The 14,368-nt window shown below is 40.4% G+C and overlaps 1 long non-coding RNA gene and 1 pseudogene across 1 annotated transcript in view; one reads left to right on the top strand and one right to left on the bottom strand.

The window, feature by feature from the left end:
- Positions 1-3,238, top strand: part of LOC105993291 — an 8,729-nt gene extending 5,491 nt beyond the window's left edge. Inside the window, exons 2-3 of the long non-coding RNA XR_001175448.1 lie at positions 2,464-2,472; positions 3,154-3,238. This is a non-coding gene — a long non-coding RNA (uncharacterized LOC105993291). The remainder of the gene's footprint in view (positions 1-2,463; positions 2,473-3,153) is intronic.
- Positions 3,239-3,591: 353 nt separating this feature from the next.
- The window catches only part of LOC105993252, a 46,346-nt pseudogene continuing 35,569 nt past the window's right edge, over positions 3,592-14,368 (bottom strand).

Genomic DNA, 14,368 nt, shown 5'->3' with positions numbered 1-14,368 from the left:
AAAATTATATTAAGTGAAGTAAGCCAGGCCCAAAGAAACATAGGTCCCATGGTTTCCCTTATTTGCAATATCTAGTATATGTACGAGTCAAGCGGAAAAGGTCAGATAATGTGATGTCAGGAAAATGAACCCTTAGATAGGTGAGAGCAATTTAATACGATTTCTTAAGACTATAAAAGATACTGCATTTATTGAATGGTTTGCTGACATCTATTTTTAACATATGACGAGTGCTGTTCTTGGCACGCCTTCAGCATCTCCCCAGAGAATGGTCTGCCAGAGTAATTTGAGAGTAAATATTTTGAGGTATTATCATTCCCAGAAGGTTTTTATTAACTAGGTGCTTATATAGTGTGTTATTTTAAGCCTGTTACTTTTGATTTCATAATTAAGCCCCAATTATAATGCTACAGTGTGTGTATGGGGGGGTAGAAATCAAATTTGTGTTTTGGGGAAATTAGGGGTAGCATTCTTTCTCCATGTGGCTACTGTGTCCAAGGGGACATGATTCAACTCTAAGCAGAATCCCATAGTTCTGCACAAAGAACATTAATGGCTGACTGGGGATTGGGTTAAGTGCTTCCTATTTGTTGTCTAATTCAATACCTTGAGAGATAGGTACTATTATTTCTATTTGAGGAACTCATGACACAAAGAAACTAATTGATTTCCTTACGTGTGGGGGCAGGGATGCAAATGACCAGACTCCAAAACTCACAGTCTTAGTTGTACCCTATGCTGCTTCCTCAGAGTACCAAGATATATATGGAGGCATGCATAGTCCTCTGAATCACAGTGAATTACCTATAGTGCCATTAAAACTCTTCTTCTGATGTACCCTCATCCTTGCTGATGGCATGAGCCAACTGCCAAGAATAAATGAAAGCTAGCCAGAGTATGATTATTGAAAGGATTATTTTGTATTAGACCCTGCAATAGACAGAATAATACTGCTTCCAAAAATGTATTTTTAAGTTTATGGAATCCTCTAGAGCCTGTGAATATGTTGAATTATATGATGAAGGGAAATTAAAGTTGAGAAGGAATTAAGATTGCTAATCAACTGGCTTTGAGATGGGGAGAGAATCGTGAGTTATCTTGTAGGTCTAATGTTATCACTTGACTCCTTAAATGTGGAAGAGAATGAGTCAGAAAAGGAGGCTAAAGTGATGTGACTTGAGAAGAGTTTAGACAGTCATTGCCAACTTTGAAGATGGAGGAAGAGGCTGTGAGCCAAGGAATGCTGGCAGCACATAGAGGATGGAAAAGGCAAAGAAAAGGATTCTTGCCTGGAACCTCTAGAAGAAACAGCTTTCCCAACACCTTGATTCTAATCCAGAGAAACACATTTCACATTTCTGACGTCCATAACTTTCAGATAATAAAGTTTCTATTGTTTTAAGCTACTAAATTTGTGGGTTTTACAAACATGATAGGAACTGAATATACTCTGTCTATCAAGTTTATTATCAGGGGTCAGCAATTAAGACACATAAATCTTAAAGTTTTCTTGGCACATAATCATGCTCATTTATTCCTATAATGTCTATGGTCACTATATTGACAATTGAGTAGATACAGCTGAGATTATTGGGCTTGAAAGTTTGATAATCCCTTAAGGTAGATTAATCTACCTTACAAATTACAAATATAATGCACTAACTAGGGATGGAGGTTTAATATAAAAATGTACAGAGTTTCTTTGAGGAAAAACAACCCCTCTCACCTTTTTTTGCTATTTGGCTAAAAATTGTTTTCTCAATAGAGAATGTAGCAATAATCTGGTTAATAGAAGACTCTGATCATTTTTATTCTAGTTAGTTGGCATCCGAGTGTGTGTCATAGGATTGAAAAGCCAAATTGCCTGAGTGTGAAATTAAGGAATAAAAAATAGAAGATATTTATGTTGTTCAGGTAAGGAAGAACTTAATTTTAATTTTTGTCCCTCCCTGAAATAAACACTAGAATAATTTCCAGCTTTCATTTCTTAAGGTTGTTTTTCTGTTCTTTTCTTAGGTCCCTCCTTCCTTCTCTCAGCTGGGGAACTCCTGGGATTGGCAACGTGTGCAGTCCAAGAGGAAGCCAGGCCAATGTGCTGCTCTGCCCTGTGTCAGTCAGCCAGCTACTCCCAATTAGCTTCAGCTGGACCACTTCCTATTTAGGTCACCTCCCTTCTGAAATGTGTGACAGGGGTAGATACTGCTGGAATACTGTCTTCTTCCATTTGAACTTGATTACAGAGTGCCATTCTTGTGTGGCAAAAGCTGTTTGTGGTAACTAATACTGTAGAATGCTATTTAGGAAAGCATTCCATTTTGACGAAGCTCCCCTGGCGACGGGCCAGTGAACTTTCCCACCACTCAAATTAGGATGCTGAAAGTGTCAACTAGATCTACTTGTGTTATTCAGAACAAATAACTGGGATCCCTTGACTTTCTTTATTTCATAACCCGGAATTTCTAGGGAGTCTTTGTAGAATGATTCTGCATACGTTAGCTTCTCACGTAGAATTTAAAGCATATTTCCAACATTTTAAATAGCCATCCCTGAAGCTAAGTGCAATATTGTCACTTAAGTAGTGGATTTGAGATGAGGGGGTGTATGAGGTGACACTATTTCCTACTTATGTTTCTGAAGGAAGCAAGACTCTAGCTATCAGTGTTTGGACAATGTTTTTGGTGACTCTGGAAATCAATGATTTTGTCAAACGTAGAAGCAACAAGACTCAAAATTTCCTCTTTAGGCTGGGTGGCTTAGTGGTAGAGTGCTTGCCTCACATGCTTGAAGCCCTGGGTTCGATTCCTCAGTACCACATAAACAGAAAAGGCCAGAAGTGGCACTGTGGCTCAAGTGATACAGTGCTAGCCTTGAGCAAAAGAAGCTCAGGGACAGTGCCCAGGCCCTGAGTTCAAGCCCCAAATTTCCTGTTTAGATGTTGAGTCTTTTTTTGGGGGGGGTCCGGTCCTGGGGCCCAAACGCTGGGCCTGGGCGCTGTCCCTCAGCTCTTCAGCTCAAGGCTAGCGCTCTACCACTTGAGCCACAGCGCCACTTCCGGCTTTTTTCTTTTTGCTTATGTGGTGCTGAGGAATTGAACCCAGGGCCTCATGCATGCAAGGCAAGCGCTCTACCACTGAGCCACCTTCCCAGCCCGAGTTTTTTTTTTTAAACAAGAAGTTTATTTAAACAACAAGACACTTGACTTGAAGGGAAAACTATCTAGGATTCTTTTTTAAGAGTAATTTACTCCTACTTAAAGACAGATTGCCCTACATGTAAAGCTACATACAAAAAAGTTATAAAATTGTCCTTGGTTTTACAATGATAAATGAAAACATTAAAATTCTCCAATCAAACAAGGTATGCAAGGATTTTTGTTGTTTTTTTCTTTTTTTTGTTAAAACAGTGAGAGCAAAATAACTTACTGAAATATAAAGATAAAAGCTGAATGAGCATGCCACGAATGGAGAAGGGGGATATATTTTCACAGGACCAGTATTTTTCCCCATCCCATCTCCATTTGATGTCAATCAAAATATACCATTGGCCATTTAGTTTAAAAGAAAAAGAAAAAAGAAAAGCAATATACTTGTGCACATACACCAGTTACTTTATGTACAATAAAGGAATGGGGAAGGGGAAAATGAAAGAATAGAGAAAACTATACTGTAGTTGTCAGGATGTGGTGGAACCAAATTGCAGTTTTCTAATTAAGAATGTATTCTTGGTCTATAAGAACAAAGTTCTGGAGCAAAGTAGCAGGTTCCCTTTTTTAGTAGACACCTCCTGTCTGCTGCTGGAACACATCAATTGTATCTTCATCCTCCATTTCCAACTGTGCAGGTGTGTCTGTTTCATTGATTGGCTGCCCATCAAATCAGAATCTGATCTGCCTCATTGACAAACCCTGTTGTTCACAATAGGCTTTCATTAGTTTACTAAGTGGTGTATGCCTCTTCATCTTAAACTGCACCACAGAATCATCCTGCCCCCCCACCTTCAAATTAATATGATTGTTGTTCTCAGTCTTGACTCCTTCAATTTTAGTATATGTGCTGCCGAAGCGAGCACATGTTGAGTCTTTTTTGACAAAGAGAGCTTACTCTTTCCATTCAGGCTAGCCTCTGGGATACCCTATCTATTCTGCTTTGGCAGGGGAAGGGGTTGGAGTTAGAATTGGTAGGCAGGAGACAGGAAAGGTACCCATAAGGGTATGTGTATGTGTTTGTGCATGTGTGAGGTAATGGGGGAGGGAAGAACTTGGGGAGTTTCCCTGATACTTCTTCCAATTGCTTTAAACCAATCATTGTTCAGGCTTTTTACAAAACAACTTTATTGAGATATACTTCTCCTGCTATATAATGCCCACTTTAATTGTACAATTCAATAGTCTTAGTATATACAACCATCATTACAATTTTAAATAATTTTCTAATTAAACCAGGAAGCAACATAAAATCTTTTCCATGGATCTGAATGTGCTTAGCAGGTCAGCCTTCAGATTCCCTAAATTGAGGACTATTACTCTTTGGCCTTCAGGAAACTGAAGTATAATGAGAAGGCAAATGAAACAACATTCTTATGAAGGAAAATAAGTCTCTCAAGAGTATGAAAAAGAGATTAAAATAATAGTCAGTATTAGGTAACCAAGCATATTTTTAAGGACTGCATAATTATTTGGAAGAAAATGGAACTATCTTCAGTTACCACAGATAATGGGTTTGCTAAGACGTGTGTGTGTGTGTGTGTGTGTGTGTGTGATTTCCCATTTCACACACATACACACAAATCTGCTTTAAATCACTTCATATATATATATATATATATATATATATATAAAATTTTGGCTTGATGCTCCAGAAAATTTGACAAGGGAAGTATATAAATTAAAATGTTGACATCTTAAAGAGCTGTCAGATATTTACCTTGTTCCAAAACTCTACACAGAAAGGCTTTAGGATCATAGAAAGTACTTCAACATCATTTTCAAAACCCAGTATAGCTTTACAGCTATTGTTATTCAAGATATTGCGGCTTAACATTTTCTCTGAACAGTAAGCATGATTGGGCCTGGACCTAGCTATATCTAGCTATCACTAGAAGAGCTTGGAGTTTTATTCCTTGCACTTCAAAGTATGAAGAAAAAAACCCAAACACTTCACCGTTATTTATTTTAAATGACTATAGCCAACATTGGAGCTTAGGTGTTTGTTTTTGTTTTTTAGGTTTTGAGTTAAGCACTAAAATAATGCAAAGAATGTTAATACATACTTTAGACCAGGGTTGAGCAACAAACTTTCTTTTTTGCCATCCTACATCTGAATCCTTGCTGAATTTAAGGTGGAAATAGTGTTGGATTTTTTTCCTTACTCCTGAAGGAAGGACATGTTTTGCGCATGGTTATTTCCTCTCTTCCACTGTTGGGCTACCAGAGCCAAGTCTTACATCAGAGAAGACTGTTTGCACTAGGAAAGTTTTGGTAAAATACGACTGGCCCTATACGCTTGTTACAAGGCGCTTTGGGTTACTCACTTAAGTCTTTAAAAGCTATATTTTGACCATTTGGAGGAAAATGATGAGTTGAAGAAAGCTTATGTCTGCCAAGGAATGGGAGGGAGTGTGAGACACAGGAACTCAAGTTCCCAGATCATCAGAAACTTTCTGGAACTACTGTCCCGGCTCTTCGGACCTTTCAAATTCTGGTTAGTTAGCAAAGCAAATATCCTCCATAGTTACAGATAGGGAGTAAGCTTAGGATGAAGTATGGAACAGATAAGGCTTTCCGTCAATAGCCTTTTATTGATGAAAAAAACCCCACAAAAACTCTACTGTTGACCCTAGGTATCCTGAATCATTCATTGCAGGATATAATCCTAAGACTCCCTACCGAACCTGGGAGCCTCCTTTCAGGGAGCGGCCAAGGTCATTTTTCAGTGCAGAAGGGAAATTATTTACCAAAAGGTATTAGGGAATAGGAAGGAAGTATTCCTAGGTGCTGTTCCCAACATGTGTTATTTCTGAGGGCCAAAGAAATGATCCATAGGGGTTGGCAAGTGAATTTCATGATTCAAAAGCTTTCTTATAGTAATATACATAATATATATATATTATATATATATATATATATATATATATATATGAAGAAAAGAAACAAAAAAGGAAAACTTTGAAGGTGAATTTGTTTTCATTTCCCAATGAGATCTTGAGGACTTCTGAGGGTAGGGAAATAAATTCTGGTGAGACATCGTCTCCTTTTTCACAGTACCTTGAGGGTCTCATAGTAGGGATAAAGTAGACACAGACATTAGATAATTTCAAGTGGAGTTCTCTGCTCTCACTTTTTCTCTGAATACAGGGAATTCAAGATTGCAACCGACAGAAAAAATAGGGCCACACATATTCTCCTGAGAATGAGTCCAGGACCGCATAGATCTCACGCCTCGAGGCAAATGTTTCAGCCTCCACCTAAACTCACGCAAAGATGCTCCTCAACTTTGGCCATCTCTTTTGCTGGAATGCTTTATTACCTTTTAGTGGGTGTACAAAGGAGTTGCCATTCTCTGAAGCAGTTTATAAATACAGTATATCTTGATCAATGTCACTCACCCTTCCCAACCCAACCCTTAAGTTTTACCTTTTCTTTCTTTTTTGTTTTTTTTAGTACACTTCCATCTGTTGCATGGAGACCAGCAGAAAAAAATGGAAAATATTTTAGAAACAAATGTACAAGTAAGGTCATGAGTGCTCAAGCAACTTATTGGGAAGAATTTGCTTTTACTTCATTTTCAAGAGATGTAAAAATGTTCAACTCAGTAGTTATTTCTGATTAGCTTTGACTCCTCTTTTCCATTGTCATCTAAATTGACTGGACTAAGCTTTTGAAGTGACTCATTTTCTATGACTTGGTATCATGTCACATGATTATTTCTACAAATATGATAGAACAATGTTTCCATTTTTCTCCCAGTGATTTTACACAGTAAAATGTGTTAGCTTTTTAATAATAAAATGGATTATGACCAGCCAATATACTTTTTCAACCTTAAACCCTCAGCAAAATATTTCTTCATTTATTTACTTCTCAAATAGAATGAATGAGACTTCAAAAATGCAGGATAGTCTTGAAATAATCCTAACAACTGCCATAAGCCCCAACCTAATGATTTCTCAATAGCTTGCTAAAAGACTAAACAGAACAGTAAAGATTATTTTTTGAAAAGGCTACAGAATTTTTTGTTTGTTGAAATTGGGTTTGGTTAAACTTTTACTGATAAACTATTAAGTAATCACACTGAGTGGCTTATTGCTTCTACTCAGTATAAACACAAAATGACTTATGCGAATGCCTCATTTGGGTAACTTATGAAACTCGAGTATTCTTTTCAGGAATAACAATGCCCTGAGAGTATCTTGTTCTTTCTGAAAAAACAAGATTCTCCTATTATGTTAGTAAAATTGTTGCAATCTGGATAGGCACTGTAATTTCTGTTGAGGGAATTTATGAGGAAATTTGAGATGCTGTGCTGATCTAAACCAAGTAAACCCTTAAGAACTGTTTGTCTTATTGATACCAAGTTGTCTTTCCATTTCTTGCCCGTTTTAGTCTTTGCTTACTGGGAGAGGTTGGCTCAAGAGGTATACATATGGTCTACATTTTCAGTGAGAATAAGAAGGGGTTCACTGCTTTTTGGAGTCAAAAAGTGTACTTACTATATTATTATGAAATTCTTTTTCCTCTCAACATGGAAATAAGCAGTATTGGGAGCCAGTGGTTCACACCTTTAATCCTAGCTACTCAGGAGGCTGAGATCTGAGGATTGCAAGCCAACCTAGGCAGGAAAATCCTGGGCAGGAGATTTTATCTCCAATTAGCTGCTAAAAATGCTGGAAGTGGACCTGTGACTCAATGGTAATGTGGTAAAATGTCAGCCTTTGGTTAGAAAATGTTAAGAGATGAGCCCTGAGTTTAAGCCCCAGCACTGAATCAAAAAATGTCCCAAATAATTGCCTAAATATTATCTTCTCATATGCTTTAGTGGGTAGTGACATGGCTCCTTGCCATCATTTTTTTTTGGGGGGTCCGGTCGTGGGGCCTGAACTCTGGGCCTGGGCACTGTCCCTCAGCTCTTCAGCTCAAGGCTAGCGCTCTACCACTTGAGCCACAACGGCACTTCTGGCTTTTTTTCTTTTTGCTTATGTAGTGCTGAGGAATTGAACCCAGGGCCTCATGCATGAAAGGCAAGCGCTCTACCACTGAGCCACCTTCCCAGCCCCTTGCCATAATTTTGTAAGATAAGGAATAATTTTGCTTTCTAGCTGCCCAAATCAGAAAACCTAATTAGAAACAATGTAAACCAGGGTTATCTGAACTTTAATGTGGCCAGGATCTACCTGGGGCTCTTGCTAAGAATGTAGATTCTGATTTGGTGTCTGGAATAGACAGAGATCCTGGAAGTCTGATAAGCTGCCAGGAATGAAGATGCTTCAGGAGATCATAGTGCACTGTGAGTTCCAGGGGCTTAAACAGTAAGAATCTTTATTGCTCTCAGTAACAAGTCCAGAAGAAGAAAGTTATAGGGTTGGTTGTTCCAGTGGTTCAACAGGATCATCAATAATTCTGTTTCTCAACTGCCCAATAAATGAGTGGGCTAAAGACTTAAAGAGAAACTTCTCTGAAGAAGAAAGAAGGATGGCCAATAGACACATGAAGAAATGCTCAACATCCCTAGGCATAAAAGAAATGCAAATCAAAACAACATTGAGATACTACCTCACTCCAGTTAGAATGGCAAAAATCAAGAACTCTAACAACAGATGCTGGAGGGGATGTGGACAGAAGGGAACCTTACTTCATTGTTGGTGGGAGTGTAAACTTGTTCAACTACTTTGGAAAGCAGTATGGAGGTTCCTCAAAAGACTCCACATAGAGCTCCCCTATGACCCAGCAATCCCACTTTTGGGCATTTACCCAAATATTTACAAAAAAGACCACACTAAAGCTACCAGCACAACTATGTTTATTGCAGCATTATTTACCATAGCTAAGATATGGAACCAACCCAGATGTCCCTCAGTAGATGAATGGATCAAGAAAATGTGGTATATATACACAATGGAATTCTATGCCTCCATCAGAAAGAATGACATTGCCCCATTTGTTAGGAAATGGAAAGACTTGGAAAAAATTATATTAAGTGAAGTAAGCCAAGCCCAAAGAAACATAGGTCCCATGGTTTCCCTTATTTGCAATATCTAGTATATGTCTGAGTCAAGCAGAAAAGGTCAGATAAGTTAATGTTAGGGAAATGAACCCTAAGATATGTATTCAAATGTTTTTTTTCTTTCATGCATTTGTTTCTAACATATTTATAAGATTATTTTTTGTTGCTTTGTATGTCCCTCCCACACAGTATAACCCCTGCTTTCACTATATTTGATTTCGGTATAATTTGTGGAAGGGAAGGGGAAAAACAAGTCGATTAAGTAAGGATACAGGTGGACCCGTTGCAACAATGAGAAGTACAAGTTGTTATGACAAAAAACGAACTTTACAACTTTGGTGGGGGCGGGGGCGGGGAGGATTGGGTGGAGGGATGGGGGAGGAGGATGGGAAGGGATGGGAAGGGGAAACAAAGGAGGAGGCTACAATGCTTGATAAGAAATGTACTCATTATCTTGCCCATGTAATTGTAACCTCTCTGTACAGTATGTTCACAATAAAAAAAAATAAAAATAAAAAAAATTCTGTTTTTTTCTGCTCTTCCATATGCTTGTCCCCTCATGGCTACAAAATAAATGCAGTTGATCCTTTCTTTTTTCCTTTTTTTTTTTTTTTTTGGTCAGTTGAACTCTGGGCCTGGGTGCTGTCCCTCAGCTCTTCAGCTCAAGGCTAGAACTCTACCAGTAGAACCACAGCACCCCGTCTGGTTTTCTTGTGGTTAATTGAAGATAAGAATCTCACAGACTTTGCTGCCTGGGCTGGCTTAACCAATTGCTAGCAAGAAAAATAGTTCTGATTGCCTTTGACTACCTAATACTCATCCTATGGTACTGGGAAGGCCCATCGTGAATCTCCTTGAAATAAATAGCTGCCTGAGTAAAGATCAGGGTCTACTTGTTAGGAAGAAAGAAGGGAGATGACTGGGCTCTTGGGTAAAAGTGCCAATAGTGTCTGCCACAGGGAATATTCAGCACTGGATGTTTAATGTATATGGCCAGTGAAAGAATTCAAATTACATCACATCAAATGTCATTGAGATGAAAAATTCTCTATAACTTTGTGTTCAGTCTCCAGCCCACGGATAACACAATCTAAACAACATTCAGTGTCATAAGCAGGGCCAATTCTAGTGAAACTAGAGAAGTCAATTATTTGTTGGTTTTTTTTTTAAGTCGTTGTCTAGTTGGGTGGCCTCCCATCAACCCATTCTCCAAGTGTAGAAATTGAGTACCAACATCTGGCTTGTCTTACCTTCCTAAGGCCCTCCTTTCAGCCCTCCTTTCCCAGGCTGGGCTCCAGCTTCAGGACAACAGGACAGAAAAGAGCGCACTCTCAGGGTACTCATAAGTGCCAATGCCAGCTTCCAATGGATTCATTTCTCTCCTTCCCCAAACGTCTACATTTTCATGCAGTCCAGCCTTGAGGACTGGTCTGGTTCATTCTAGCTATGTAGGAGGCTGAGATTGTGAGGATCAATGTTCCAGGCCTCCCTGGGCAGAAAAGTTCACAGAACCCCATCTCAACCACCACCACCACAACAAAATCTGGGTGTGTGGCTTATGTTTGTCATCCAGGTACTACAGGAAGTGTAAAGAAGAATATCAGTATCTAGGCCTACAAAGGACAGGGGAAAGTACAGAGGGTTGGGGGACAGGATTGGCTGTCCTTCCCACCTGGCAACTCAGACACTTTAATAAGGGGACCGGGCCCCGCCCAGTCGCCCATTATTACCCACTAAAACAGCCTCTAGCCTTCTTCCACCTCTCTCCCTTGGAGCCCTCCTTCTCATACATGTATGATTTCCTTACAGCATACCTCCCACCAAGGATGATACTCAGGGCCTTGCCCATGCTAGACAAATACTCTGCTACTGAGCCTCACCTCTAATGCTTGGCATGTTTTACATTCTACTTCTCAGTTATGTTCTTTGTTGACTTGCCTTTCCCTATCTTAGACATGCCAGCGTGCTTTTGGAGGCAGGAGTCTGGCTCATCCCTATATCTCTTACTGTACTCCACCAGTGCCTGTCCGTGCCTGGCCATCAGTTTATCTCCCTCCTCTTTCTCCTTTGCAGTTTATGATACAAAGATAGAAGCTATAGAGTGTGTGGGTGGGAGGAGGGGAATTAAAAGTGTAGGCTTTAGGGTTCTAGGTTCAAATCTCCTCCCTGCCAATTTTCAGCTGCCACCTTAGGCAATTTTTTGATCCACCCTGTGCCTCTACCTCCTCATCTGTGAAATGGGATGATGTAGGGGATGAAAGGGGCAAATATAAAGCATTTAGCATAGCACCAAATAAGTACTATGTAACTGAGTAAGTACTTAGGAAGTGCTCGATACATGTTGATGACAACTCTATGAAATATTTTTTGCAGTGCTAGGGATGGAACTCAGGGTGTCATATATGCCAGGCACACACTTCACCACTGAGTTACATTCCCAGCTCCTGGATTTTTTTTGAGACAATGTCTCACTATAGTGCTCAGGTTGGCCTTAAATTTATGATCATTGTGCCTTAGTCCTCCAAGTACTTGGATTACAGGTATGTACCACAATGCCCAACGAGAATTTGACTTTTTGAAGTTTAGTTCATTTCAGCTCCACGACTGAGAGCAAGCAGAGAAAATAACTCAGGAGACTTACCTGTGCTAGGTGGACAGTCATAATGGCAACGCTGGTGCTCATGCTGATAACCAGTGGCTTAGTGATGGGTTTGGGGGGAATATTTTTATTATCTTTAAGTAGTTGTACAGAAGAGCTGCCATTGAACAAAGAAGTTTATGAATACAGTGCCTCTTGATCTATGCCACTCATTTTAACTTTGTCATTGGCTTAGCAGCTTCGTGACCTTAGCCCAGCTAAGGTGGCGTCTGTGTACAGTTGTAAGTCTTGGAGCCAAATGGGAGTTTCCTTTAATTTTTTGCTTTTGCACTAAAATAGCTTCAGATCATGTCGATTCAGTTACGTCCATTCTTTCCAATGGACATAGAAACTGTGAGCTATTTACACTTTCCCTACTGTGAAAAACATTTGCAAAGGTTCAGCATCGTGTTTGGCATGTGATCCTTCCTCATTCTTGGCTACACATTAAAAGTGCTAGAGGAAATCGGAAAGCTCCTGATGTCTAGGCCATACCCCACATCAGTAATGGAAAACTCTCCAGACTCAAGTCCGGGCACTGGATCTATCTAAAGCTCCTCAAAGGATTACACACACACACACACACACACACACACACACACACACACACACACACACACTTTCAAAATGGGTGAGGCGTGCTTTAATGCTTTAAGGGAATCCTTCTACAGGTAGGTTGGTGCTTTAATGCTTCCCTGAAGGTTGTCCAATGCAATAAGCACTGATTCATTTTCTTTGTCGGAGCTTTGTTGTTGTTGTTGTTTTGGTCATGGGGCTTGAACTCAGGGCCTGGTTGCTGTTCCTGAGTTCTTTTGCTTAAGGCTAGCACTCTAGTTGGTTAATTGCAGATCAGAGTCTCATGGCCTTTCCTGCCTAGGCTAGTTTAGAATTGTGATCCTCAGCCTCAGCCTCTTGAGTACTTAGGGTTACAGGCATGAGCCACCAGCACCTGGTCTTTATTTGGGAGGGATCAGTCATGGGGCTTGAAGTCAGGTACTGGGCACTGTCCTTGAGCCTCTTTGTGCTCAAGGCTAGCGCTCTACCATTTGAGACATGGCGCCACTTCTGGTTTTCTGGTGGTTAATTGGAGATCAGAGTCTCGCCAACTTTCCTGCCCTGGCTGGCTTTGAACCACAATGCTCAGATTGCAGCCTCCTGAGTAGTTAGGAGTACGGGCATTCAGCGCCTGGTCTTTGTCAGAGTCTTTTGTGATCAACTTCGAAGTGGCTTCAACCAGTGACGGCATTCTGAGGCCTTGTAATTCTATCCCTTCTCTCCTTTCCACTTTTTGGAAGCAGATTTGGGTTTCTTTTCTCAAGTGACCTGGGTGGTGAAGAGATGGCCCCAAGCATATGAGGCAATCCTGCTCGTGGTGTTCCGTGCTGCTCTATTTTCTAGGAAATCCACTAGTGTTCTAAGAAGATGATTGTATTCACCTCTGGGGCAAGTCACTGAAGAACTGAGCTGAGGCCAAAGCATCCCCACAACACTTTTTGTAGCAATTCAGATGCATAAAGCAAAGGACTTCTGAGTCCCTAAAGACTGACAAACTCTTGATGGACAAGCAGCAGAGCAAAGTCTACTTCTATGACTTAGGGACTGAGGAAAGTTATAATCCTATTATTGCATGGGAAATTGAAGCTAGTTCTTTGTGGGACTCCGATCCTTTATTTTAACCCTTAAATTAAAAAAATACCATTTTATAGAACAATGAAACCTGTTGAAATTATTTTAAGAACAGTGGCTCATGCCTATAATCCTGAAACTGAGGATGGAGATCGGAAGCCAGCTCAGGCAAAAAAAGTCCCCATGAGACTCTTATCTCCAATTAACTACTCAAAAACCAGAAGTGGTGCCATGGCTCAAGTGGTAGAGCGCTAGCCTTGAGCACAAAGAAGCTCAAGGACAGTGCCCAGTCCCTGACTTCAAGTCTCACAACCAACAAAGTAAAATAAAATAAAATGCATACCTGAGGCCAGGCATAAACTGATCATCTTAGCCACATGGGAGGTGGAGAATAGGGGATTGTAGTTTAAGTCTAGCCCAGGAAGAAGTGTTTATGAGACTCCATGTCAACCATTGACTTGTTATGTCAGATATAGAGAAAGCACAGTGGCTCAACACAGTTGCGGGCACCCTTCATCCTAGCAACATGGGGGAAGCACAAGTGGGAGGATTGCAGCCCCCACCACGCCTGGCACATGAGACTCCTCCTCAAAAATAACCAATGCACAAAGGGGTTGGGATCGTAGCTCTAGATATACAACCCATGCCTAGCAGCTATCAAGGCCTGAATTCCATCTTGTACTATCAATCAACCCATCCAGAAGATACATCCTGGGCCTGGGAAGATGGCTCAATGGTAGAGCGCTTGCCTCACTTGCACGAGGCCCTGGGTTCGATTCCTCAGCACCACATAAGTAGAAAAAGCCGGAAGTGGTGCTGTGGCTCAAATGGTAGAGTGCTAGCCTTCAGCTGAAGAGCTGAGGGACAGCAACCAGGCCCAGAGTTC

This window comes from Dipodomys ordii, unplaced genomic scaffold (genome assembly GCF_000151885.1).
Source record: "Dipodomys ordii isolate 6190 unplaced genomic scaffold, Dord_2.0 Scaffold94, whole genome shotgun sequence".
NCBI classification, from domain to species: domain Eukaryota; kingdom Metazoa; phylum Chordata; class Mammalia; order Rodentia; family Heteromyidae; genus Dipodomys; species Dipodomys ordii.
Note: the sequence above shows the minus strand (reverse complement) of the source record. Positions and strands in the feature narration are given on the sequence as shown.